Genomic DNA, 25,351 nt, shown 5'->3' on the forward strand with positions numbered 1-25,351 from the left:
AACCTGCAGAAGGAGTTGGACATAATGGGAGAGTGGGCAAAGAAATGGTAAATGGAATATCTCGTAGCAATGTGCATGTCATGCACTTTGGTAGAATAAATAAAGGTGTAGATTATTTTTCAACAGGGAGGGGTTTCAGAAATCAGAGATGCAAAGGGGCTTGTAGGCCAAGTCATTGGGTATTTATAAAGTTGAGACTAATAGGTTCTTGATTAGTAAGGTTATTAATGGTTACGGGAAGAAGGCAGGAAATTGGGGTTGAGATGGAAAACTAGTTTAGCCATGATCGAATGGCGGAGTAGACTCGATTGATCGAATAGGCTAATTCTGCTCCGATGTTGTATGATGGAAGGCCAATATACTGACTGGAGGTCTGTGATCCAGTGGAGTGCCACAGGGAGCTGTGCTGGGACCGCTGTGGTTTGTGATACATATATATATAAATACCCAATGACTTGGCCTACACAGCCATCTTTAGTTTTTTTTAGTTTTAGAGATACAGCGCGGAAACAGGCCCTTTCGGCCCACCGGGACTGCACCGACCAGCGATCCCCGCACATTAACATTATCCTACACACACGAGGGACAATTTATTACATTTACCAAGCCAATTAACCTACAAACCTGTAAGTCTTTGGAGTGTGGGAGGAAACTGAAGATCTCGGAGAAAACCCACACAGGTCACGGGGAGAACGTACAAACTCCGTACAGACAACACCCTTATTTTATTCATATTCTAGTCCTCTCAAAGCACTGCTAACATTGCATTTGCCTTCCTGACAGCCTACAGATTTACTTTTTGGAAAATGACTTGACTTGAATGTAAATGTAGTTGGGTTGGTTAGTTGACGACACCAAGTTTGTAGGTGACACCAAGATTGATGGGGTTGTGACTGTGAGGAAGGTTGTCAAAGTAAACAGCATGATACACCAGCTACAGAAATGGGTGGAGAAGTAGCAGAAGGAGCAAATGTGAGGAGTTGCTCTTTGGGAGTTCAAATCTAAGGGGAAAATACACAATTAATGGCACGACCCTTAACAGCATTGGTGGACCATGGGATCCAAGTTTATAGCCCCCTAAATATGGCAGTACAAGTCGATTGAGTGGTGAAGTAAACATATGGTGGCACAGTGGCACAGCAATTGAGTTGCTGCCTTGCAGCACCAGGGACAAAGTGGCCCGTGTACGATCCTGACTATGGGCGCCTTCTGTACGGAGTTTGTACGTTCTCCCTGTGACCTTCGTGGGTTTTCTCCAGGATCTGCGGTTTCCTCCCACGCTCCAAAGACGTACAGGTTTGTAGGTTAATTGTAAATTGTCCATAGTGTGCGTAGGATAGTGTGAGTGTGCGGGGATCACAAGTCTGCGTAGACTTGGTAGGCCTAAATGGCCTGCTTCCGCACTGTATCTCTAAATTAAATATGGTGTGTCTGCTTTTATGAGTCAAAGAGTCAGGAAGTCATATTACAGCTTTATATGACTTTGGTTCTGCCGCATTTAGAGCATTGCATGCAGTGTTGGTTGCCGCAGAAAGGATGTGGAGGCACTGGAAAGAGCACAGAGGAGGTTTACCAAAATGATGCCTGGATTCGGGGGTGCTAGCTACAGGGATGGGTTGGACAGACTTGCATTATTTTCTCTGGAAGGCCAGAGGTTACGGGAATACCTTACAGGAGTGTACAAGACCATGAGGCATGGATCGGGAAGACGACCAGGACTTTTTCCCAAGATGGGAAAATCAAATACTAGAGGGCGTTATTTTAAGATGAGAAGGAGATAGTGTAAAAGAGATGAGCAGGTCATATTTCCTTTCCACAGAGGGTGCCCAGGACCTGGAACACAAGGCCAGGGATTATGGTTGAAACAGATACGATAGTGGCATTCATGAGACTTTTGGATAGGCAAATGGATATGCAGGCTATGGATTATGTTCAGGTTGATCTTATTATGGCTGGAGATCTGTTTTTCTGCTATACTGTTCTATGTTCTAGGTTAATTGCAATATACCAAGGTCCCCTCCCTCATTTTACCCTACATGAACTTGCTGATATCCTAAACACAACTGCTTGTATCTTAACTTTCAACAGGCTCCATTAATTTACCTGGGAGAATCCCTGCTTGTCAAACAGTGCTTTGAATTCAAAATTATTATCCATGTTTGCAAATCATTTCTTGGTTTAATCTCTGCCTGGGTTTTTACCCAGTTCTCCTAGATACCTGCAATCCTTGCATTCTGGACTGTTATCATTCCTGATTTTACTCACTCCGTCATTGGCACTTGGCTTCTTAGCTACTTATCTCTTTAACTCTTGAGTTCTTCTTCCGATGGACCTAGTTATTCCTCGTCCTCTCTCTCTTTCTTCAGAAGCCAACTCTTCACAAACCTTTTGCTAGATCGGGTAGATGCACAGAGTCTCTTGCCCAGAGTAGGGGAATCGAGGACCAGAGGATATAGGCTCAAGGTGAAGGGGAAAAGATTTAATAGGAATCCGAGGGGTAACGTTTCCACACAAAGTGTGGTGGGTGTATGGGACAAGTTTCCAGAGGAGGTAGTTGAGGCTGGAACTATCTCATTGTTTAAAAAACAGTTAGATAAGTACATGGATAGGACAGGTTTGGAGGGATATGAACCAAGCGTAGGCAAATGGGACTAGTGTAGCTGGGACATTGTTGGCTGGTGTGGGAAAGTTGGGCCGAAGGGCCTGTTTCCATACTGTATCACTCTATGACTCATATGATGTCATGTTATATTTTCTAGAAGTTGGGTTAAATTTTAATTGATACCAGTTATTATACAGGCATAGAGCCTTACAGCATGAAAACAGGCCCTTCGGCCCAACTTGCCCACACCGGCCAACGTCCCATACTACACTAGTCGCACCTGCCTGCATTTGGCCCATATTGCTCTCAACTTTTCCTATCCATGTCCCTGTCTAAATGTTGCTTAAACGTTGTGATAAATTCTATAAATCATTTTATAACATCTTACTATTTAAAATGAATGATATAGTTACAATTTGTTCGAACTAACAATTCCAATTTAACATAGCAATACTTTCAACAGTGAACTGGGAGGTGAAGAAATCCAGGATGAAGGAGCTTAATTCATTCTTCCTGCTGTGAATTATTAGCGTATTTACCAGAAAGCCTGAGAAATTCTTTATGGCTGCTGCCAATCAGAAGATGAACACAGAAAAGTTTAAGGAAGCCATCCAAACATTACTCTTTGGATTACAGTGTCAGGCAGTGAGGCATCCAATCTGACTGGGAATGTCCAGACAGATCAGATAATCAGAAGGAAACAGGACAAGTTCCAAACATAATGGCTGCCACTTACCTGCTCATGTCCATGGTGGAGGTAACAACAATCCAGAGACCAGAGGTTTGTTCTATCTATCTTCTATTTATACACCCATCTATCCACCTCTCCACCTACCTACCTTTCTAACTATCTACCTATCTACCTATCTACCTATCTACCTATCTACCTATCTACCTATCTACCTATCTACCTACCTACCTATCTATCTATCTACCTACCAATCTACCTATCTATCCACCTATCTACCTATCTATCTACCTACCTACCTACCTACCTACCTAACTATCTATCTATCTATCCACCTACCTACTGAAGAAGCATCTTGACCCGAAACGTCACCCATTTCTTCTCTTCAGAGATGCTGCCGGTCGGTCCCACTGAGTTACTCCAGCATTTTGTGATACCTTCGATTTGTACCAGCATCTGCAGTTATTTTCCTATCTACCTACCTACCTACATACCAATCTATCTACCTACCTATCTACCAACCTATCTATCTACCTAGCTATCTACCTACCTAACTACCTACCTATCTACCTATCTATCTACCCATCTATCTACCTACCTAAGTACCTACCTACCTATCTGCCTATCTACCTACCTTGCTCCCTACCTATCTATCTACCTAACTACCTGTCTATCTACCTACCTATTGCCATCTTTAACCAGTCAAGCCCATATATTGCTCGAGAGGCACCAATTACTGTACATACTTATTGGGAGCCGCCACAGGATAATGCTATTTCATTTGCATTGGTGCTTCTAGAGTAATATTATGGGCTGGACTGGTTAAAGATGGCAGGTTTCCTTATATCGGTGGAGGGGCAGGTAGTGTGGAGAAAGCAGGGAATCTGCAGAAGGACTTGGACAGCTTGTGGGAGTGGGCAGAGAAGTGGCAGATGGAACATAGTTTAAAAGTGTGGAGTGATGCATTTTGGTAGCAGGAATAAAGGCGTAGACTATTTTCTACATGGGGAGAGAATTCAGGAATCGGAGGTGCAAAGGGACTTGGGAGTGCTGGTGCAGAATTCCCAAAAAGTTCATTTGCAAGTCAAATTGGTAGTAAGGAAGGCAAACACAATGCTAGCGTTTATTTTGAGAGGACTAGAATACAATGCTGAGGCTCTATAAGGCGCTGGTCAGACTGTAGTATTGGAGTATTGTGAGCAGTTTTGGGCCCCATATCTGAGGAAGGATGTGCTGGCTCTGGAGAGGGTCAAGAGGAGGTTTACAAGAATAATCCCAGCAATGAGTGGGTTAACATTAGATGAGTGTTTGATGGCACTGGGCCTGTACTCACTGGAGTTTAGAAGGATGAGGGGGGACCTCATTGAAACTTACCGAATATTGAAAAGTTTGGATAGAGTGGATGTGGAGAAGGTGTTTCCACCAGTGGGAGAATCTAGGACCAGAGGTCATAGCCTCAGAATTAAAGGATGTTCCTTTAGGAAGGTTGAGGTAGAATTTCTTTAGTCAGAGGGTGGTGAATCAGTGGAATTCTTTGCAACAGAAGGCTGTGGAGGGCAAGTCAGTGGACACTTTTTAAGGCGGGGATCGACAGATTCTTGATTGGTCAAGGTGTCAGCGGTTATGGGGAGATGGCAGGAGAATGGGGTTGAGAAGGGAAGATAGATCAGCCATGACTGAATGGCAGAGTAGACTCGATGGGCTGAATGACCTAATTATAGAGAGAGAGAGTGAGTGAGTGAGTGAGTGAGTGAGTGAGTGAGTGAGTGAGTGAGTGAGTGAGTGTGTGTGTGTGTGTGTGTGTGTGTGTGTGTGTGTGTGTGTGTGTGTGTGTGTGTGTGTGTGTGTGTGTGTGTGTGTGTGTGTGTGTGTGTGTGTGTGCGTGTGTGTGTGTGTGTGTGTGTGTCTCTCTCTATGAAGTGTAAGAAAATAACTGCAGATGCTGGTACAAATCAAAGGTATTTATTTCACAAAATGCTGGAGTAACTCAGCAGGTCAGGCAGCATCTCGGGAGAGAAGGGGAGAAGGGGAGAAGGGGAGAAGTGTCTATATGAAGATCGTTAAAGGGGCTCACGTTGTGGACCTCCCCGTGGTGAGCCCTGTCAACTGACCTCAGTCAAGCGAACGACAACAAACAGAGACAGCAGAAGCAGAAGCAGCTTCATAACTTCTGCTGCCTCAAACGCAAGAAGAAGAGAATCGTTAAACTGCTAGAATAGATCATTGTAAAAACCCATTTGATTCACCACTGTGCAGTATTTCAAAGGAGGAACCCTGCCCTCTTTAACCAGTCCAGCCCATACTTGTATTACTCCAGAGGCACCAATGGACAATAGGTGCAGGAGGAGGCCATTCGTCCCTTCGAGCCAGCACCGCCATTCAATGTGATCATGGCTGATTATTCTCAATCAGTACCCCGTTCCTGCCTTCTCCCCATACCCCCTGACTCCGCTATCCTTAAGAGCTCTATCTAGCTCTCTCTTGAATGCATTCAGAGAATTGGCTTCCACTGCCTTCTGAGGCAAATGATATAACCCTCACGTCACTTAGTTCAAAGCGATTAGGGCTGGATAATAAATGCAGCCCTCGCCCACCACCAGGACCCTAAAAATATATTTATTTATTTTTTTGCAAGACTGTTGTAAAATACTTGCCCTGGAAAAGTGCACTGACAGACATTTTCACATTAACACATGCCTATCAATAAACATAAGAAATTGAAATAAAGGACTGCAGATGCTGGTTGAATACACAAGAGGGCACAAAGTGCACAAAGGTAACTCAGCAGTATCTCTGGAGAAGGTCATTCGGGGGAGTCCAAGAGGAGGGGGGCCGGTGGAGACCGGAGAAGGGGTCATCACTGGGTGGTGAGGACTCCTTTCCATAGAAAAAGGCGTGGAGGCAGAGGTGACGAAAGAAAAAAGAACGGTCTGAAGAAGTGTCCCGACCCGAAACGTCACCCATTCCTTCTCTCCAGAAATGCTGCCTGTTACTCCAGCGTTTTGCGTCAATGTTCGGTTTAATCCAGCATCTGCAGTTCCTTCCTACACTTCTCTGGAGAACATGCACGGGTCCGAATAAGGATTTCTACCCAGAATGCCACCTATCCACTTCCTGTTGTTTGACCCGCTGAGTTACTCCAGCACTTTGTGTCCTTCTGTGAATAAACAGAAGGCGGCCATTTAGCCAACGGAGTCCATTCCAGCTTCCAGCAGAACAATGTCTTTAGTCCCATTCACATTTGCCTTGCTTCCGTGCAGCTGTTTAACTTAAAAGGCATTTCTATGAGGAAAAAGCTTCTTTCAATGAAGCCAATTTTCTCGTCGGCATCAGTCTGAAGAAGGGTCTCGACCCGAAACGTCACCCATTCCTTCTCTCCCGAGATGCTGCCTGACCTGCTGAGTTACTCCAGCATTTTGTGAATAAATATCTCCAATTTTCTATCCAGTCAGCTAGCGCTCCCTGGATCCCAGGAGATCTCACCTTCCAAAGCAGCCTACCATGCAGAACCTTGTCAAATACTTTGCTGAAATCCATACAGACAGGTTGGATAAATAGCCAGAGGTTTTTTTTGCGGAGCAGGAGAGTCTAGAACAAAATGGTACAGATTGAACATTAGAGTGGGGAAATTTAAAGGAGAATCAGAAGGTTAAATTTTTCACACAGAAGGTAGTGAATATCTGGAACTAGCTGCCAGAGGAGTTGGTCGGGGCAGATGCAATCGCGATGTTTAAAAGGCCTTTGGACAGGTACTTGGATAGGAAATGCACAAAAATGGACATAACCCCATTGTGGGCCAATGGAGTTTGCATATTTAGGCAGCATGGATGAGGTGAGCCAGAGGTCGCAGAGCAAACCTTGTATTGTGTGAGCCCATCCTCACATCCATAGTTGATCCACCATGAATAACGTGATCAGTCTTAGAATAAAGGGGAGGCCATTTAAAACTGAGGTGAGAAAAAACTTCTTCACCCAGAGAGTTGTGAATTTGTGGAATTCTCTGCCACAGTGGGCAGTGGAGGCCAAATCACTGGATGGATTTAAGAGAGAGTTAGAGAGATAGAGTTCTAGGGGCTAGTGGAATCAGGGGATATGGGGAGAAGGCAGGCACGGGGTATTGATTGGGGACGATCAGCCATGATCACAGTGAATGGCGGTGCTGGCTCGAAGGGCCGAATGGCCTCCTCTTGCACCTATTTTCTATCTTTCTATGTAAGAGAGACAAACAGCATCCTCTCATTGCCTGGCTCTTGAATCCAGTACAAGCACAGTAGCAGGACATGGCCACTGAGAACCACACTGCCATTCGCAACCCCTTCACAGAGTCGTACACATTTACAGCACTAAACACCCCATTTCATTTCCAGTGCTCACAATAATCATGAAAGCCATACCCTGCTAGTTCCATTTCCCAGCCTTCGGTACACTGGAATTTAGAAGGATGAGAGGGGATCTTATCGAAACGTATAAGATTATTAAGGGGTTGGACACGTTAGAGGCAGGAAACATGTTCCCAATGTTGGGGGAGTCCAGAACCAGGGGCCACAGTTTAAGAATAAGGGGTAGGCCATTTAGAACTGAGATGAGGAAAAACTTTTTCACTCAGAGAGTTGTGAATCTGTGGAATTCTCTACCTCAGAAGGCAGTGGAGGCCAATTCTCTGAATGCATTCAAGAGAGAGCTGGATAGAGCTCTTAAGGATAGCGGAATCAGGGGGTATGGGGAGAAAGCAGGAACGGGGTACTGATTGAGAATGGTCAGCCATGATCACATTGAATGGTGGTGCTGGGTCGAAGGGCCGAATGGCCTCCTCCTGCACCTATTGTCTATTGTCTATTGTCTATTGTCCTTGCTATGTAGATTGTGGTATGGCAAGAATTTATACGCCAGCCTTTTACACGCAATAGACATTTCTGTTCATGACAGCAAGCTCCAGATTATCCTTCTCCCCAGCCACCAAGTAAAATATTTCCTCCATTACTCTCTGATCCTTGAGCCAATACCTTAACTCTTCCTCCCCTCATCATTGGCCTCTCTGCTGACAATTATGATCCTCTCTCTCCCCATATCTCCACTTTCTCTCCGCATTTCTCGATTAGTGCGGGTGTCAGGGGTTATGGGGAGAAAGCAGGAGAATGGGGTTGGGAGGGAGAGATAGATCAGCCATGATTGAATGGCAGCCTAGACTCAATGGGCCGAATGGCCTAATTATACTCCGATCACTTATGATCGCATGATCTTATGATAAATCGGGTTTTCTTAATTATACATTAAAATGTAATCTCTCTTCAATCCCAACATAGCTATTAGAGTCATAGTGTAGAAACAGGCCCTTCTGCCCAACTTGCCCACAGTGGCCAACATGTCCCAGCTACACTAGTCCCGCTTGCAATCGTTTGGCCCTTACCCCTCTAAACCTGTCCTATCCATGTACCTGTCTAACTGTTTCTTAAACGTTGGGATGGTCCCAGCCTCAACTACCTCCTCTGGCAGCTCGTTCCGTACACCCACCACCCTTTGTGTGAAAGGGTGAAAGCAGCTCTCCTCCCATTTCTAAAATTCCCAGTTCCTGGCATCATTTTCAACAGTTTCTTTTGTATCTTCTCGAGTGCTAGATCATCATTTGGTGCAGCATGGAGTCCAGAACACTATGCAATAATAAACTGTGGCTGGCTGTTTTAGTACTGCTGCAGCATGACCTCTTGCCTCTTGTGTTCCACGCTCAGGCCAACAAGGAAAATCACTTGTTTTGCTATTTTCAATGACAATAGACAATAGACAATAGGTGCAGGAGGAGGCCATTCGGCTGTATGAGCCAGCACCACCATTCAATGTGATCATGGCTGATCATTCTCAATCAGTACCCCATTCCTGCCCTCTCCCCATATCCGCTATCCTTAAGAGCTCTATCTAGCTCTCTCTTGAACGCCTTCAGAGAATTGGCCTCCACTGCCTTCTGAGGCAGAGAATTCCACAGATTTACAACTCTCTGACTGAAAAAGTTTTTCCTCATCTCCATATGACCTCTGGATATGTCAGGGAATCCAGGAACTGGTAAGATGAAGGGAGTCATTATTTGTAGGAAAATATTGTGAGGAAAACTAATGGGAGTGGAAGCTGATTGAATCATCAGTGGGTATTTAGGGAATATTTAGGGAACATATTTTTGACTCTGGATCAACATTCTTTAAACTCTGAACTGGAGGGTGGCTAATGTGCACTCATGATTTAAAACAAGTAAGAGAGAGATAACAAACAATTGTAGAGCATTAGCCTGACATCAGCAATGGGGAAAGTGATGGAGTCCATTACGAAAGATACAATGTGTGGAGAGGAACTGCAGGTGCTGGTTTAACCCGAAGATAGACACAAAATGCTGGAGTAACAGCAGGTCGGCAGCATCTCAGGAGAGAAAGAATGGGTGACGTTTCGGGTCGAGACCCTTCTTCAGACCGATGTCAGGGGGGCGGGACAAAGGAAGGATATAGGTGGAGACAGGAATATAGAGGGAGATCTGGGAAGGGGGAGGGGAAGAGAGGGACAGAGGAACTATCTAAAGTTGGAGAAGTCAATGTTCATACCGCTGGGCTGCAAGCTGCCCAGGCGAAATATGAGGTGCTGTTCCTCCAATTTCTGGTGGGCCTCACTATGGCACTGGAGGAGGCCCATGACAGAAAGGTCAGACTGGGAATGGGAGGGGGAGTTGAAGTGCTCGGCCACCGGGAGATCAGTTTGGCCAACGCGGACCGAGCGCAGGTGTTGAGCGAAGCGATCGCCGAGCCTGCGCTTAGTTTCGCCGATGTAAATAAGTTGACATCTAGAGCAGCAGATGCAATAGATGAGGTTGGAGGAGGTGCAGGTGAACCTCTGTCTCACCTGGAAAGACTGCTTGGATGGAGTTGAGGGGGGAGGTAAAGGGACAGGTGTTGCATCTCGTGCGGTTGCAGGGGAAAGTGCCCAGAGATGGGGAGGTTTGTGTAGGAAGGGACGAGTGGACCAGGGAGTTACGGAGGGAACGGTCTCTGCGGAACGCAGAAAGAGGAGGGGATGGGAAGATATGGCCAGTGGTGGGGTCCCGTTGTAGGTGACGGAAATGTTGGCGGATGATTTGTTGGATACGCTGGCTGGTGGGGTGGAAGGTGAGAACGAGGGGGATTCTGTCCTTGTTATGAGTGGGGGGAGGGGGAGCAAGAGCGGAGCTGCGGGATGTAGAAGAGACCCTAGTGAGAGCCTCATCTATAATGGAAGAGGGGAAGCCCCGTTTCCTGAAGAATGAGGACATCTCCGATGCCCTAGTGTGAAACACTTCATCCCGGGCGCAGATGCGGCGTAGATGGAGGAATTGGGAGTAGGGGAGAGACTCTTTGCAGGAGACAGGGTGGGAAGAAGTGTAGTCCAGATAGCTGTGGGAGTCGGTGGGTTTATAGTAAATGTCCGTCACTAGTCTGTCTCCTGTGATAGAGATGGTGAGGTCCAGAAACGGGAGGGAGATGTCGGAGATAGTCCAGGTATATTTAAGGGAAGGATGGAAATTGGAAGTGAAGTGTTTGAAGTCAGTACCCTAGGGTCAATACCCTTCTTCAGACTGAGAGTCAGGGGAAAGGGAAAAGAGAGATATAGACGGTGATATAGAGAGATTATAGAACAAATGAATGAAGGATATGTGAAAAAGTAACGATAACAAAGGAAACAGGCCATTGTTGGCTGTGATAACGAGTTATACAGGCAATGAACTTCACCAGGACAACAAGTGAAACTAGTACAATCACTTGGGTGGGGGAGGGACGGAGAGAGAGGGGATGCGAGGGTTATTTGAAGTTAGAGAAATCAATATTCATACCGCTGGGTTGTAAGCCGCCCAAGCGCAATACGAGTTGCCGTTCCTCCAATTTGCTTTTGGCCTCGCTCTGACAATGGAGGAGGCTCAGAACAGAAAAGGAATGGGAAGGGGAGTTAAAGTGTTTGGCAACCAGGAGATCACGTCGGCTCAGACGGACTGAGCGGAGATGTCCAGTGAAATGATCGCCCAGTCAATACTGAGCATCTGGGAAACAGTGACTAGACTTGTCAAACTGTTAAGCAAACCATGGATTCACCACCAAGATTGATCACACTTGACAACTGGACTGTAATTGTTTGAAGATGGAAGGGATAGCGTGTGTGAGGGAAATTAGTGGATGTGCCGTCTATGATTTCTGCTTCCAACTGACGTTGGCTGTCTAATGGCTGTAGCAATAACAGGAAGAACTAAATCCCCCAGGATAAGGAATCATCCTTGATCAAACCCTTTCCTTCGACAAACACATCAAACACATCACCATGCCGACACTCCATGCCGAGACTCCCTACTTAACCCGTTCTCTTCCAAATTGGAATAAATCCTATTCCGAAATATATTCTCCAATAGTTTTCCTACCGCTGACACGAGGCTTGCCAGCCTCTGATTCCATGGATTATTTCTACTTCTCTTCTTGAACAATGGCTGCTCTCCAGTCCTCTGGGATCTTTCCGCTGGCTAGAGGTGATGCCAAGATCTTCATCAAGGCTCCTGAAATCTCCTCTCTTGCCTGTCTTGCCTCCTGGGACAGATCCCAACAGGCCCTGGGTATCTATCCACTTTAACACCAATCAAGAGCCCCCAACATGCCCTCCATCTTGATCTCAAACTGCCCTTGCACATTAGCATTCTCCACACTGAGCCCACTGCCCTCCAAACCCTGCTTCTTGGTGAACACAGATGCAAAGTACTCATTTAGTACCTCGCTCAGCACTTCACCAAGCACAACATCCCTCCTTTATCCTATAGTATAATCCCAATAAGGGTGCTTGCATCTTTCTTACAACAGAGGCCTACCATTTTCGCCTCGGCGGATGAAGCCTCCAGTCTGTCCTCTCTGAGTGCTGCCATGTGTCTCCCTGAAGTGCACCTCTTTTCCCTCCCTCTCGATCATGTCAGGAACTTTGAAACCCCAGGACATTAATCTGCTGATTGTGCCTCTTGCAATGGCCACTGCATCATAGTCCCAGGCACCGATCCAGCCTCTAGGTTCATCTGCTTTCCCCACGATACTCCTTACATTGAAATAAACACACATCAGCCCATCAGCTCCACCATATTCCTTAACCTCTCCCTGCCTGTAACTCCTTTGAGACTTACTGCTCCTAACCACTTTCACATTAACTAAACTTCACATTAAGTCCTTCCAATTGCTGACTTACTACTCTGGCTCCCACTCCCAGCCCACTCTAGTTGAAACTTTCCTCTGTCGCATCTGCAATTACCCAGGTCTCCTCTTTACTTGGTTTTATCATATTCTTACTTTGTGTTTATTATACTCCCTAATTTGGCGTTGGCTGTGATTCAAAATTGCACTTAAAATTCCAATTCATAGAACATCATCCCGAAACTGTGGACTAACATGTCCATAGTGCCAGTCCGTGTCGATCATCACAGTGTACAAAGTCGGACCCGCCCTCAGTGTATTCTGCTTTGGCACTTGTCACCCTTGATTCATGTGCTCCGATCTTAGCTATGTCACTTACTAAATGCTTTTTGAAAATGATTGGAAGCATATTTCATCAACAACATTACACATCTCTGGCCAGGATGCACAGAGTCTCTTGCCTCCATCGGTCAAGTCAAGTCAAACAAGATGTGCAGTGAAATGAAAGGTCATGCACAGTCCAGCAAGTCCAGTCCAGAGTCCACCGGTCATAGTGGAACTCCACTGGTCATGGACCTCCTACCTTCCACCACTACCCTCTGACTTCTATGAATAAGCCAGTTGTGAATCCATACGACCAAATCATCATGAATGCCATAAATCATGATCAGCCTACCATGAGGGACATCAACAAAAGCCTTTCTTTCGTTTCCATCATTCAAATGTTACATCACTGTCATCGCTTGTCCTGAAAAGGACGCAAGCTTCCAGCGACAATCAGTGGGAGCCATCACTTGTACAGTAGACGATGGTGGTAGCAGGATTAGCTCAGGACACTTGCAGTGTCCAGCCCCACCACGTTGACCCTTCTGCTGTGAGGCCAAAGCCTTCCTAGGATCCACGTATAAAACATCCACCACCTTCAGTTTCTAGGTTGAAGTGAAGGGGAAAAGATTTAATAGGAATCTAAGGGGTAACATTTTCGCAGAAAGGGTGGTGGGTGTATGGAACAAGCTGCCAGAGGAGATAGCTGAGGCTGGGACTGTCCCAATCTTTAAGAAACAGTTGGACAGGTACATGGATAGGACAGAAGGTCTGAAGAAGGGTCTCGACCCAAAACGTCACCCATTCCTTCTCTCCCGAGATGCTGCCTGACCTGCTGAGTTACTCCAGCATTTTGTGAATAAATCGATTTGTACCAGCATCTGCAGTTATTTTCTTATACACATGGATAGGACAGGTTTGGAGGGGTGTGGACCAAATGCGGGCAGGTGGGACTGGTGTAGCTAGGACATGTTGGCCGGTGTGGGCAAGTTGGACCGAAGGGCCTGTTTCCACGCTGTATCACTCTATAACTCTATGAAGGGCCTGTTTCCACACTGTATCACTCTATGACTCTATGAAGGGCCTGTTTCCACACTGTATCACTCTGTGACTCTATGAAGGGCCTGTTTCCACACTGTATCACTCTGTGACTCTATGAAAGGCCTGTTTCCACACTGTATCACTCTATGACTCTATGAAGGGTCTGTTTCCATGCTGTGTCACGACATGACTCTATGACTATATCTCTGTCCTTTCTTTTACTTCCTTGGAAAACTCAAGTCATAACTTGCATTGTGAAATGTAATCTGCCAGCTGGAGCCTATTTTCAGGTTGTAAATGGTTTTAAATAGCTGTGGGTGTCTGCAGATGTCACCGCACCTGTCACCAATGTTAACCTGATTGGTTCCTCATTTCCTAAACTTGTTCAATCTTCAAGAATAGCCATGAGTCAGAGCACTGACAATTTCCCTTTTTTTCAATTGCTTACTTTGTCTACCTTCTTTCAGTATAGGCTGATGCAGTCCATCCAAATCAAGGGCTTCATCCATTCTATGTGTACTTGTTTTACCAATTACATCCCCACCTTCTATCTTGAAAATGTATGTACATAACTTCATCTTTTTCTACTGCCATATCCTTTTTGATAGCCCCCATTCGGCCCTTCGAGCCAGCACCGCCATTCAATGTGATCATGGCTGATCATTCTCAATCAGTACCCCGTTCCTGCCTTCTCCCCATACCCCCTGACTCTGCTATCCTTAAAAGCTCTATCTAGCTCTCTCTTGAATGCATTCAGAGAATTGGCCTCCACAGCCTTCTGAGGCAGAGAATTTCACAGATTTACAACTCTCTGACAGAAAAAGTTTTTCCTCATCTCCGTTCTAAATGGCCTACCCCTTATTCTTAAACTGTGACCCCTGGTTCTGGACTCCCCCAACATTGGGAACATGTTTCCTGCCTCTAATGTGTCCAACCCCTTAATAACCTTATATGTTTCAATAAGAACCCCTCTCATCCTTCTAAATTCCAGTGTGTACAAGCCTAGTCGCTCCAGTCTTTCAACATACGACAGTCCCGCCATTCCAGGAATTAACCTAGTAAACCTACGCTGCACGCCCACAATAGCAAGAATTGATCTGCCAACAGTCATAAAACAAAAGATATGTGAAACATGAAATTCATTCAAGTGACAAGTGGAAAGGATTGGGGATGTGCAAAGATTGGGGGGGGGGAGTCCGTCTACCCCACGACAGAAGGGGGAGGAGTTGTCCAGTTTGATAGCCACAGGGAAGAAGGATCTCCTGTGGCGTTCTGTGCTGCATCTTGGTGGGACCAGTCTGTTGCTGAAGGTGCTCCTCAGGTTGACCAGTGTAGTCATGGAGGGGGTGAGCTGTATTGTCCAAGATGCTCCGCAGTTTGAGGAGCATCCTCCCTTCCAAGACCACCACCCATGAATCCAACAGCATCTGCAGTTCCTTCCTTCCTACACAATAGTTTAATTTACTTTATTTTACTTTATTTTGCTTTAGTATTGTCACATGTACCAAGGTCGAGTGATAAGCTTTTTGTTACATACCATCCAGTCAGTGAAAAGACTATACATGATTACTATCAAGCCATTGACAGTGTGCAGGATAAAGGGGAATAATGTTTAGTGCAAGATAAACAATAGACAATAGACAATAGGTGCAGGAGGAGGCCATTCGGCCCTTCGAGCCAGCACCGCCATTCAATGTGATCATGGCTGATCATTCTCAATCAGTACCCCGTTCCTGCTTTCTCCCCATAGCCCCTGACTCTGCTATCCTTAAGAGCTTTATCTAGCTCTCTCTTGAATGTATTCAGAGAATTGGCCTCCACTGCCTTCTGAGGCAGAGAATTCCACAGATTCACAACTCTCTGACTGAAAAAGTTTTTCCTCATCTCCGTTCTAAATGGCCTACCCCTTATTCTTAAACTGTGGCCCCTTGTTCTGGACTCCCCAACATTGGGAACACGTTTCCTGCCTCTAACGTGTCCAACCCCTTAATAATCTTATACGTTTTGATAAGATCCCCTCTCATCCTTCTAAATTCTCAGTGTATACAAGCCTAGTCGCTCCAGTCTTTCAACATATGACAGTCCCGCCATTCCGGGAATTAACCTAGTAAACCTACGCTGCACGCCCTCAATAAAGACCAGTAAAGTCAGATTAACGAAAGTCTGAGATAGATAGTAGGTCAGGACTGCTCTCCAGTTGGTGATAGGATGGCTCAGTTGCCTGTTAACAGACAGGAAGAATGCTGTCCATCTTAAATGGCCCTATCCCATTCTATTTTTCTCTCGGTGCCTCAGAATCAAAACATGAAATCACTGTGGAAGTCACAGTCTTCGACATGCAGACCACAGAAATCCACAACTAAAGCCCATTGTCGTCTTTATAAAATCGGCTTGGTGAAGTCTTGCCCTTGACTCTGGCAAACCCAGGAATGACATATTGAAGATGAGGTCTGTGAGGCAAATAATTTTGTTCATGCAGACAGCGTGAACACAGTTTTCACAGAAGATTGATGAGAAAATGTTTGGCATGTGTATAATATTGCCAGCGATACAGAGTGTTCCTGTGCGTTGTTGATAATAATATGTTTTGTGAGTCAGTGGAATGAATGAGCTAAAGCCATTTGTGACTCCAAAATGCAGATTTATGGGGCCCAAGGCATGTGTTGGTGGATCCACAAAAGACGACCAGTTTTGGCCCTGAAGACTATTGTGAAGGACTGCAGAGGAACGACAAACACTGTTTGATCCTTAGACGTAGCTGGTTTGTAGGTAAATCTCTACGCAGCCCTGTCCAAAAAGCTACTCATTAGTTAAGACAGTCAAGTGAAGAATATTTCATTTTCATATGCGCTGGGGCCAGAATCTGGAAATTCTTACTTGCATTCTACACAGCATTATAGCCACATTAAATGCAATGACACAACAAATAAATACACAACGTTACCATATATACCAATAAACCAGACCATTATGATGCTAGCCAAAGTATATAATGCAGGGTCTCGACCCAAAACGTCACCCCTTCCTTCTCGCCAGAGATGCTGCCTGTCCCACTGAGTTACTCCAGCTTCTTGTGTCTATCTTTGGTTTAAACCAGCATCTGCAGCTCCAACCTATACATAATGCAATGTTAGTAGTATAAGGTCGACAGTAGTTCAGGAATGAGGTGGTACCATCAGCGGATTGGAAGCTGGCACAGGAGCACTGTCTCGACGCAAGGTCAGCGCGTGGAGAGAGTAGAGAGGGGAGTCTGCACACTGCCCTGATGTGCCCTGTGCTGATGGTCAGCCAGGAGGAGGCGCTGTTGCTAATAGGTTCGTAATTGGGATAGACACAAGATGCCGGAGTAAATCAGCGGGACAGGCAGCATCTCTGGAGAGAAAAGAATGGGTGACGTTTCGAGTCGAGACCCTCCTTCCCCTCGCAGTTGGTAATTGAGGTCAGTTGAAGAGGAAGTCGGGGATTCAGTTGAATATGGATAAACAGATTTCCGGTTCCCTTACCTAGGCACCCCATCTATGTCCTTTCTGATTTTATACACCTCTACAAGATCACCCCATAACCTCCTGGCCTTCACAGAATAAAGTCCTAACCTGTCCGTTCTCCCTACAGCTCAGGCCATGAGGTCCTGGCAACATTCTCGTAAACATTCTTGTCCCTTGCTGTTCCTAACGATTAGTTGAGTTTAGATTTAGATTTCTTTTTAGATTTAGAGATACAGCGCGGAAACAGGCCCTTCGGTCCACCGAGTCCGGGCCGCCCAGCGATCCCCGCACACTAACACCATCCTACACCCACTAGGGACAATTTTTACATTTGCCCAGCCAATTAACCTACATACCTGTACGTCTTTGGAGTGTGGGAGGAAACCGAAGATCTCGGAGAAAACCCATGCAGGAGGGGAGAACGTACAAACCCCGTACAGATGGCGCCCGTAGTCAGGATCGAACCTGAGTCTCCAGCGCTGCATTCGCTGTAAGGCACCAACTCTACCGCTGCGCCACCGTGCCGCCATGGTGTGGCGCAGTTTATTGTCACGTGTACCGAGGTACAGTGTAAAGCTTTTGTTGCGTACATGATTACAATTGAGCCGTCCACAGTGTACAGATCCACAATAAACGGATTGAAGTGAATAACATTTAGTGCAAGATTAAGTCTGATCAAAGGTAGTCCGAGGGTCTCCGATGTGGTAGATAGGAGTTCAGGACTGTGTAGGAAAAAACTGCAGATGCTGGTTTACACCGAAGATAGACAATAAATGCTGGAGTAACTCAGCGGCAAAAGCAGCGACTCTGGATAGAAGGAATGGGTGACGTTTCGGGTCGAGACCGTTCTTCGGGATCTCAAACCGAAATGTCACCCATTCCTTCTCTCCAGAGGTGCTGCCTGTCCCACTGAGTTACCCCAGCATTTTTTTTGTCTATAGTAGTTCAGGACTAGTTGTGATTGCGGCACAGTAGCGCAGCGGTAGAGTTGCTGCTTTACAGCGAATGCAGCGCCGGAGACTCAGGTTCGATCCAGACTACGGGTGCTGCACTGTAAGGAGTTTGTACGTCCTCCCCGTGACCTGCGTGGGTTTTCTCCGAGATCTTCGGTTTCCTCTCACACTCCAAAGACGTACAGGTATGTAGGTTAATTGACTGGGTAAATGTAAAGAATTGTCCCTAGTGGGTGTAGGATAGTGTTAGTGTGCGGGGATCGCTGGGCGGCGCAGACTTGGTGGGCCGAAAAGGCCTGTTTCCGCGCTGTATATATATGATGTGATGATATGATATGATAGGATGGTTCAGTTGCCTGATAACAGCTGGGAAGAAACTGTCCCAGAATCTGGAGGTGTGCGTTTTCACACTTCTATACCATTTGCCTGATGGGAGAGGGGGGGGGGAGAGGAAGTGGCCACTCTGCACTCTTGTCAGTTTATTGATATCGATCATATAGCTTGATGATCAAAACTGAACATAATACGTCAAGTGTGGCCACACAAACATCTTGTACAGCTGTATAATAACGTCCCAGATTCTATACGCCATTCCTTAAATGATGAAGGCTAAAAGCCATCTTCACCACCCTTTCTACCTGTGACATTACTCTCAGGGGAACTATGTATCTGTACGTCTCTGCTCTACAACACTCTCTGTGGTCCTATTGCGAAGTTCTCAAATGCCACACCTCCAATTATCTGAGTTTGTTTCGGAATATCCAGAGAGAAATGCTTAAAAGAGTTTAACCCAGACTGGTGTGAGGTTAAATGCAGAAGAACATTTTCAGTAAACGGCAGGATCCTGAGGAGAAGGATCTTGGACTGCTGGTTTATTGGACTGGGTGGTGCAGCGGTAGAGTTACTGCCTTACTGCGCCAGAGCCCCGGGTTCGATCCTGACTACGGGCGCTGTTTGTACGGAGTTTGTACGTTCTCCCCATGACCTGCGTGGGTTTTCCCCGGGATCTTGGGTTTCCTCCCACACTCTAAAAAACGTATACGTTTAATATGTAGACGTGTATATTATATACGTATAAAACGTATAGGGTAATTGGCTTGGTATGTATGTAAATTGTCCCCAGTGTGTGCAGGGTAGCATTAGTGTACGGGGATCGCTGGTCGGTGTGGACTCGGGGGGGTGAATGGCCTGTTTCTGCGCTGCATCTCTAAACAAAACTAAACTGAACTCCTAAGCCTTCTTTGAAAGCAATACAATTTCCTGAAGTAAAGACAGATGAGCCTGGCTTTAAGTCGGATTCCAAATTCTCAGCAACAGCTTGATTATTTCTCTCCATTGGTTGCTCTTAAGAGAGTTTGCGGTATGAAATGTAACTAACAAAAGAGTGTGCCAGCCGGCAATTAATTTTCCACTGACCCTTTTCTAAACCTCTTGGCTACTGTTCACTGGACTCGTTTCGACTCGTTTGCCCAAAATGCAGGAATCTCGAGTGCTTAATGTCACGTCAACATGTTGGCAGTTTCACCCCCGAGATACATCAGGTAAAAGGCATTGAGCAGAGTTCAAGACTGTGTCTGGGGATATCTGTATGTTGAGGAGTGACTAGGGAATGGGGAGAAATAGTGGGATAAGCATCCAGAAATGGGGAAAAATGGAAAAGGAGGGGAAAAAATACAGGAGCGCGGAGGTTATGGGTTGTGTTCAGGAGAAGTTCAGGATACTGGGAGGATGACACTGGCTGTTCATCCTAGAATTAGGGGCAGTGAAGATAGTACAGGGCGTAGCAATAGAGTTGCTGCCTTACAGCACTTGCAGCGCCGGAGACCCGGGTTCCATCCCCACTCCTTTTTTATTTTTTTTAATATAAAAGTTTTATTCCAAAGAAAAACATACAAACATACTCAGCAAAATGTGATCAAACAAAAGCCGCCTGTATCGGCAGTTTACGAAATAAACAATTATCACATTAAAACCCCGCCATCTCTGTCAACAATACATTCGACCCCCCCGCGGCGACCAGCGTTCCCGGAAGGCCTCCAGAGTCCCCGTGGACACCGCGTGTGCGTGTTCCCTCTCCAGGGACACGCGGGCACGGACGTAAGCCCGGAACAGGGGCAGGCAGCCGACCTCTGTGAGGCCGTCGACTGCCCGCTGCCTGGACCCGCGGATGGCCATCTTGGCCAGGCCCAGGAGCAGACCGACATGGAGACCCCCTCCTCCCTCCTGACCCTCCCCCCTCTGTACCGGGTGCCCAAAAATTAAAAGCGTAGGGCTAAAATGGAGCCAGAACGTGAGGAGCAGCCCCTTCAGATACTGGGGCTGTAACCTCACGCACTCTGTATACAAACGGCACACGGTCTCCTCCTCACCGCAGAAGCGACAGGCGGCAGACGAGACCGTGAACCGGCTCAAGTACCTGTTACAGGCTATAGCCTTATGCAACACTCTCCACCCCAGGTCCCCGATGTAAAGCGGGAGGACCCCCTTATAGAAAGACCTCCACTGGGGACCGCTCCCGCCGTCAGGTGGTAACACGGACCGCCAGGGCGTGTCCGGATGGAAGACGAGAGCGAGGAAGTGGAGAGTGTGCAGGAGCAGCCTGTACAAGACGCGCCTCTCCGTCCATCCCCACTCCGGGTGCTGTCTGAACAGACCTTGTGACCGCATGTACTTTCTCCGAGATCTTCGGTTTCCTCCCACACTAAGAAGACGTACAGGTATGTAGGTTAATTGGCTTGGTGTAAGTGCAAAATTGTCCCTGGAGTGTCGTGTTAACGTGCGGGAATCGCTGGTCAGTGCGGACTCGGTGGGCCGAAGAGCCTGTTTTCGCTCTGTATCTCTACACTAAACTAAACAACACATCAAAGAGGACAACCTTGGGCGAATCTGTGCCCATGAACACCTCCCACTCTCTTTTTTTTTGAGATACAGCGCGGAAACAGGCCCTTCGGCCCACCGAGTCCGCGCCGACCATTAACACTAATTAATGGCGCAGCGGTAGAGTTGCTGCCTTACAGCGAATGCAGCGCCGGAGACTCAGGTTCGATCCTGACTACGGGCGCGGTCTGTACGGAGTTTGTTCGTTCTCCCCGTGACCTGCGTGGGTTTTCTCCGAGATCTTCGGTTTCCTCCCACACTCCAAAGACGTGCAGGTATGTAGGTTAATTGGCTGGGTAAATGTAAAAATTGTCCCTGGTGCGTGTAGGATAGTGTTAGTGTGCGGGGATCGCTGGGCGGCGCGGACTCGGTGGGCCGAAGGGCCTGTTTCCGCGCTGTATCTCTAAATCTAAATCTAAAAATCTAAATCTAAAATTCTACCCTGTCTGATGAAGGCCCATGTACCAAAATAGTTTTTTTCACCACCATTGCTACCTGTGACGCCACTTTCAGAGAACTATGCACCTGCACTCCAGGATCCCCCTGTTCTACAACTCTCCAGGCCCTACAATTCACTGTCAAGATCTTGCCCTGATTTGACTTGGAGGTTTTAGAAAGGGTGCAGAGGCTTACTAGAATGATTAGGGATATTAGCTATAGGGAGAGGTTGGGCAGACCTGGATTGTTTTTAGCGGAATGCTCGAGGTTGTTGGCAGTGAAGAAAGCTAATGGAATGTTGGCCTTCATAACGAGAGGAATTGAGTATAGGAGTAAAGAGGTCCTTCTGCATTTGATTAGGGCCTTGGTGAGACCACATCTGGAGTATTGTGTGCAGTTTTGGTCTCCTAATTTGAGGAAGGACATCTTTGCTATTGAGGGAGTGCAGCGTAGGTTCATGAGTTGATGGCGGGACTGTCATATGAGGAAAGATTGGAGAGACTGGGCTTGTATTCACTAGAATTTAGAAGGATGAGAGGGGATCTTATAGAAACGTATAAAATTATAATAGGACTGGACAAGCTAGATACAGGAAAAATGTTCCCAATGTTGGGGGAGTCCAGAACCAGGGGCCACAGTCTAAGAATAATGGGGAGGCCATTTAAAACTGAGGTGAGAAAAAAAAATTCACCCAGAGAATTGTAAATTTGTGGAATTCTCTGCCACAGAAGGCAGTGGAGGCCAATTCACTGGATGAAAGGCCTTTTTGACCACCCTATCTATCTGCGACTGCACCTTCAAGGAACCATGCACCTGCACTCCTAGATCTCACTGCTCTACAACATTTCCCAGAGGCCTAGCATTCACTATGTAGGTCCTGCCCATGTTAGACATCCTAAAATGCAACACCTCACATTTCTCAGTATTAAATTCCATCAACCATTCCTCAGCCCACCTGGCCAATCGATCAAGATCCTGCTGCAATTTTTCACAACCATCTTCACTATCTACAAAACCAGGCATTTTTGTATCATCTTTTCCCCTGCATGTTCATTCACACTACTTTCCACACCACTTTGTAATTGTTTTAAGTTAAGAGAATGAGGGTTCTGCTTTGGGATCTCATGAGCCATCTGATGCTTAATGCTTTCTCTAGCAATTTCAACTCTTCATGAGTGGTTTTCAATCATAATCATTTGGCATAACAGTAAAATATCCCTGGGCATGATCAAATATATCCAAGGACACTGTATATCCAAGCGGGAGAAGAAATTGCAGGAGCTTTAGCTCAGATACATGGAACATCGAACCTGGAACAGTGCACCGCAAGAACAGGCCCTTCAGCCCACAATGTTTGTGCCAAACATGATGCAAAGACCAGTTCTTATCTACCCGCACATAATCCATATCCCTCCGTTGAATGCATTTCCTTATGTCTATCCAAAAGCCCCTTAAACGTCACTATCATATCTGCTCAGTCAGAGTATTGTGCAGAGAAATTGGGAGGCCATGTTGCAGTTGTATAAGACGTCGGTGAGGCCACATTGAGAGTATTGTGTTCAGTTCTGGGCACCATGTTATAGGAACGATGGTGTCAAGCTTCAAAGGGTACAGAGGATTTACAAGGATGTTGCCTGGACTAGAGGGTGTGAGCTATAGGGAGAGATTGAGTAGGCTGGGACTCTATTCCTTGGAGGGCAGAAGGATGAGGGGGTGATCGTATAGAGGTGTATAAAATCATGAGAGGAATAGATCAGGTAGATGCACAAATTCCCTTGCCCAGAGTAGGTGAATCGAGGACCAGAGGACAGTTTAAGGTGAAGAGGAAAAGATTTAATAGAAATCTGAGGGGTAACTTTTTCACATAAAGGGTAGTGGGTGTATGGAACAAGCTGCCAGAGGAGGTAGTTGAGGCAGGGACTATCCCAACAGTTAGACAGGTACTTGGATAGGACAGGTTTGGAGGGATATGGACCAAGTGCAGGCAGGTGGGACTAGTGTAGCTGGGACATGTTGGCCGGTGTGGGCAAGTTGGGCCTGGTTCCACGCTGTATCACTCTATGACTCTGTTCTGCTCAATTCAATGGAAAATACCAACAGAATCAAATAGAACGTGAGAGAGCAACACAAGAGGTTCTGTGGCTTGTGTTTGTAAATGGTTGATACCAGTTTTACTAAAGTTCAAAATCGCCCAAATGATCGTTGAATCATTTTTTTTTGATAAATCCGATTCAGACTAGCTGGCCACAAGCAGTTTTGGGTGAAGTCATGATTTGACCTCAGACCAGTTCCAGTCATATCACTACCAATGCATCAAAATGCATTAAGCTGTATGCGCCTCACTGCATCAATAGCCGTGTCAACCAAAACAACACCACCAGATGGTGGGATAAGACCCAGGACCAGTGTCTTAGCCAGAATTAGCGAGGCTCGTTCAAAAAATAGCAAACATCTTTGCACCGGAGAAAGTTAATGCAAAGATAGAGTCAGAGAGTCATAGAGTCACAGAGCGGCCCAACTTTCCCACACCGGCCAACATGTCCCAGCTACACTAGTCCCACCTGCCTGCGCTTGGTCCATATCCCTCCAAACCTGTCCTAACTGTTTCTTAAATGCTGGGATAGTCCCAGCCTCAACTACCTCCTCTGGCAGCTTGTTCCATTCACCCACCACCCTTTGTGTGGAAAAGTTACCCCTCAGATTCCTATTAAATCTTTTCCCCTTCACCTTGAACCTGTGTCCTCTGGTCCTCGATTTCCCTACTCTGGGCAAGAGACTCTGTGCATCTACCCAATTTATTTCTCTCATGATTTTATACACACAAGATGTGGTTCCAGTGACCTTAAAGATGGGCTTTGAAAGAGTTAAGATTTGTTGAAGAGGCAGCAGGTAGCAGTCTCTGGAGCGGGGTCTTCAGTAATTGATGGACCTCTCATCTCTGTTGTAGAGGATCACTTGGAGCACATTGAGCTTATGTTCTTTCCTGGACACTGCACACGGACACAATAACAAAGAAGGCCCCACCAGCGGCTCTTTTTCCTGAGAAGACTGAGGAAGTTTGGCATGAACGCCAGCATCCTCACAAACTTCTACAGACGCACCATCGAGAGCCTGCTGACGGGCTGCATTACAGTCTGGTACGGGAACTGTTCTGCCCACAGCCACAAATCACTACAGAGAGTGGTGAAGACGGCACAGCACATCACTGGCAACTGTCTCCCGGCCATTCAGGACATTCACTACCGGCGGTGCCTGCGGAAGGCACGCAGCATCATCAAGGACCACAGCCACCCAGCACGCAGGCTGTTCCCCTTGTTACCGTCAGGCAGACGATACAGGAGTATGACTGCGCGTACCACCAGACTTAAGGACAGTTTCTACCATCAGGCCATCAGGCTTCTGAACTCATAAACACATTTCACATCAGATATGTTGATTATTTTTAATATTGTCTTTTTATCTATTTTTAATATTGTCTTTTTACCTTACTAATGTCATTTTTTAAATCTTATTTATCCTTGGAATATTACTGCTGAGGTGACCCGTTGTCTTGTCAAATACATTTCATTGTTCCATTGACCCTGTGCCAACCCACATATGACAAATAAAATGGATTATCATCATTATTATTATTATTATTATTATTATTATTATTATTATTATTATTATTATTATTATTATTATTATTATTATTATTATTATTATTATTATCCTGTTGGAAGCCCTGCTCACCACCCTCTCCCACTGGCACATCCTCCAGGGCTTGTCCTCAACTCCCC

Source organism: Rhinoraja longicauda, chromosome 8, assembly GCF_053455715.1.
Source record: "Rhinoraja longicauda isolate Sanriku21f chromosome 8, sRhiLon1.1, whole genome shotgun sequence".
NCBI lineage: Eukaryota > Metazoa > Chordata > Chondrichthyes > Rajiformes > Arhynchobatidae > Rhinoraja > Rhinoraja longicauda.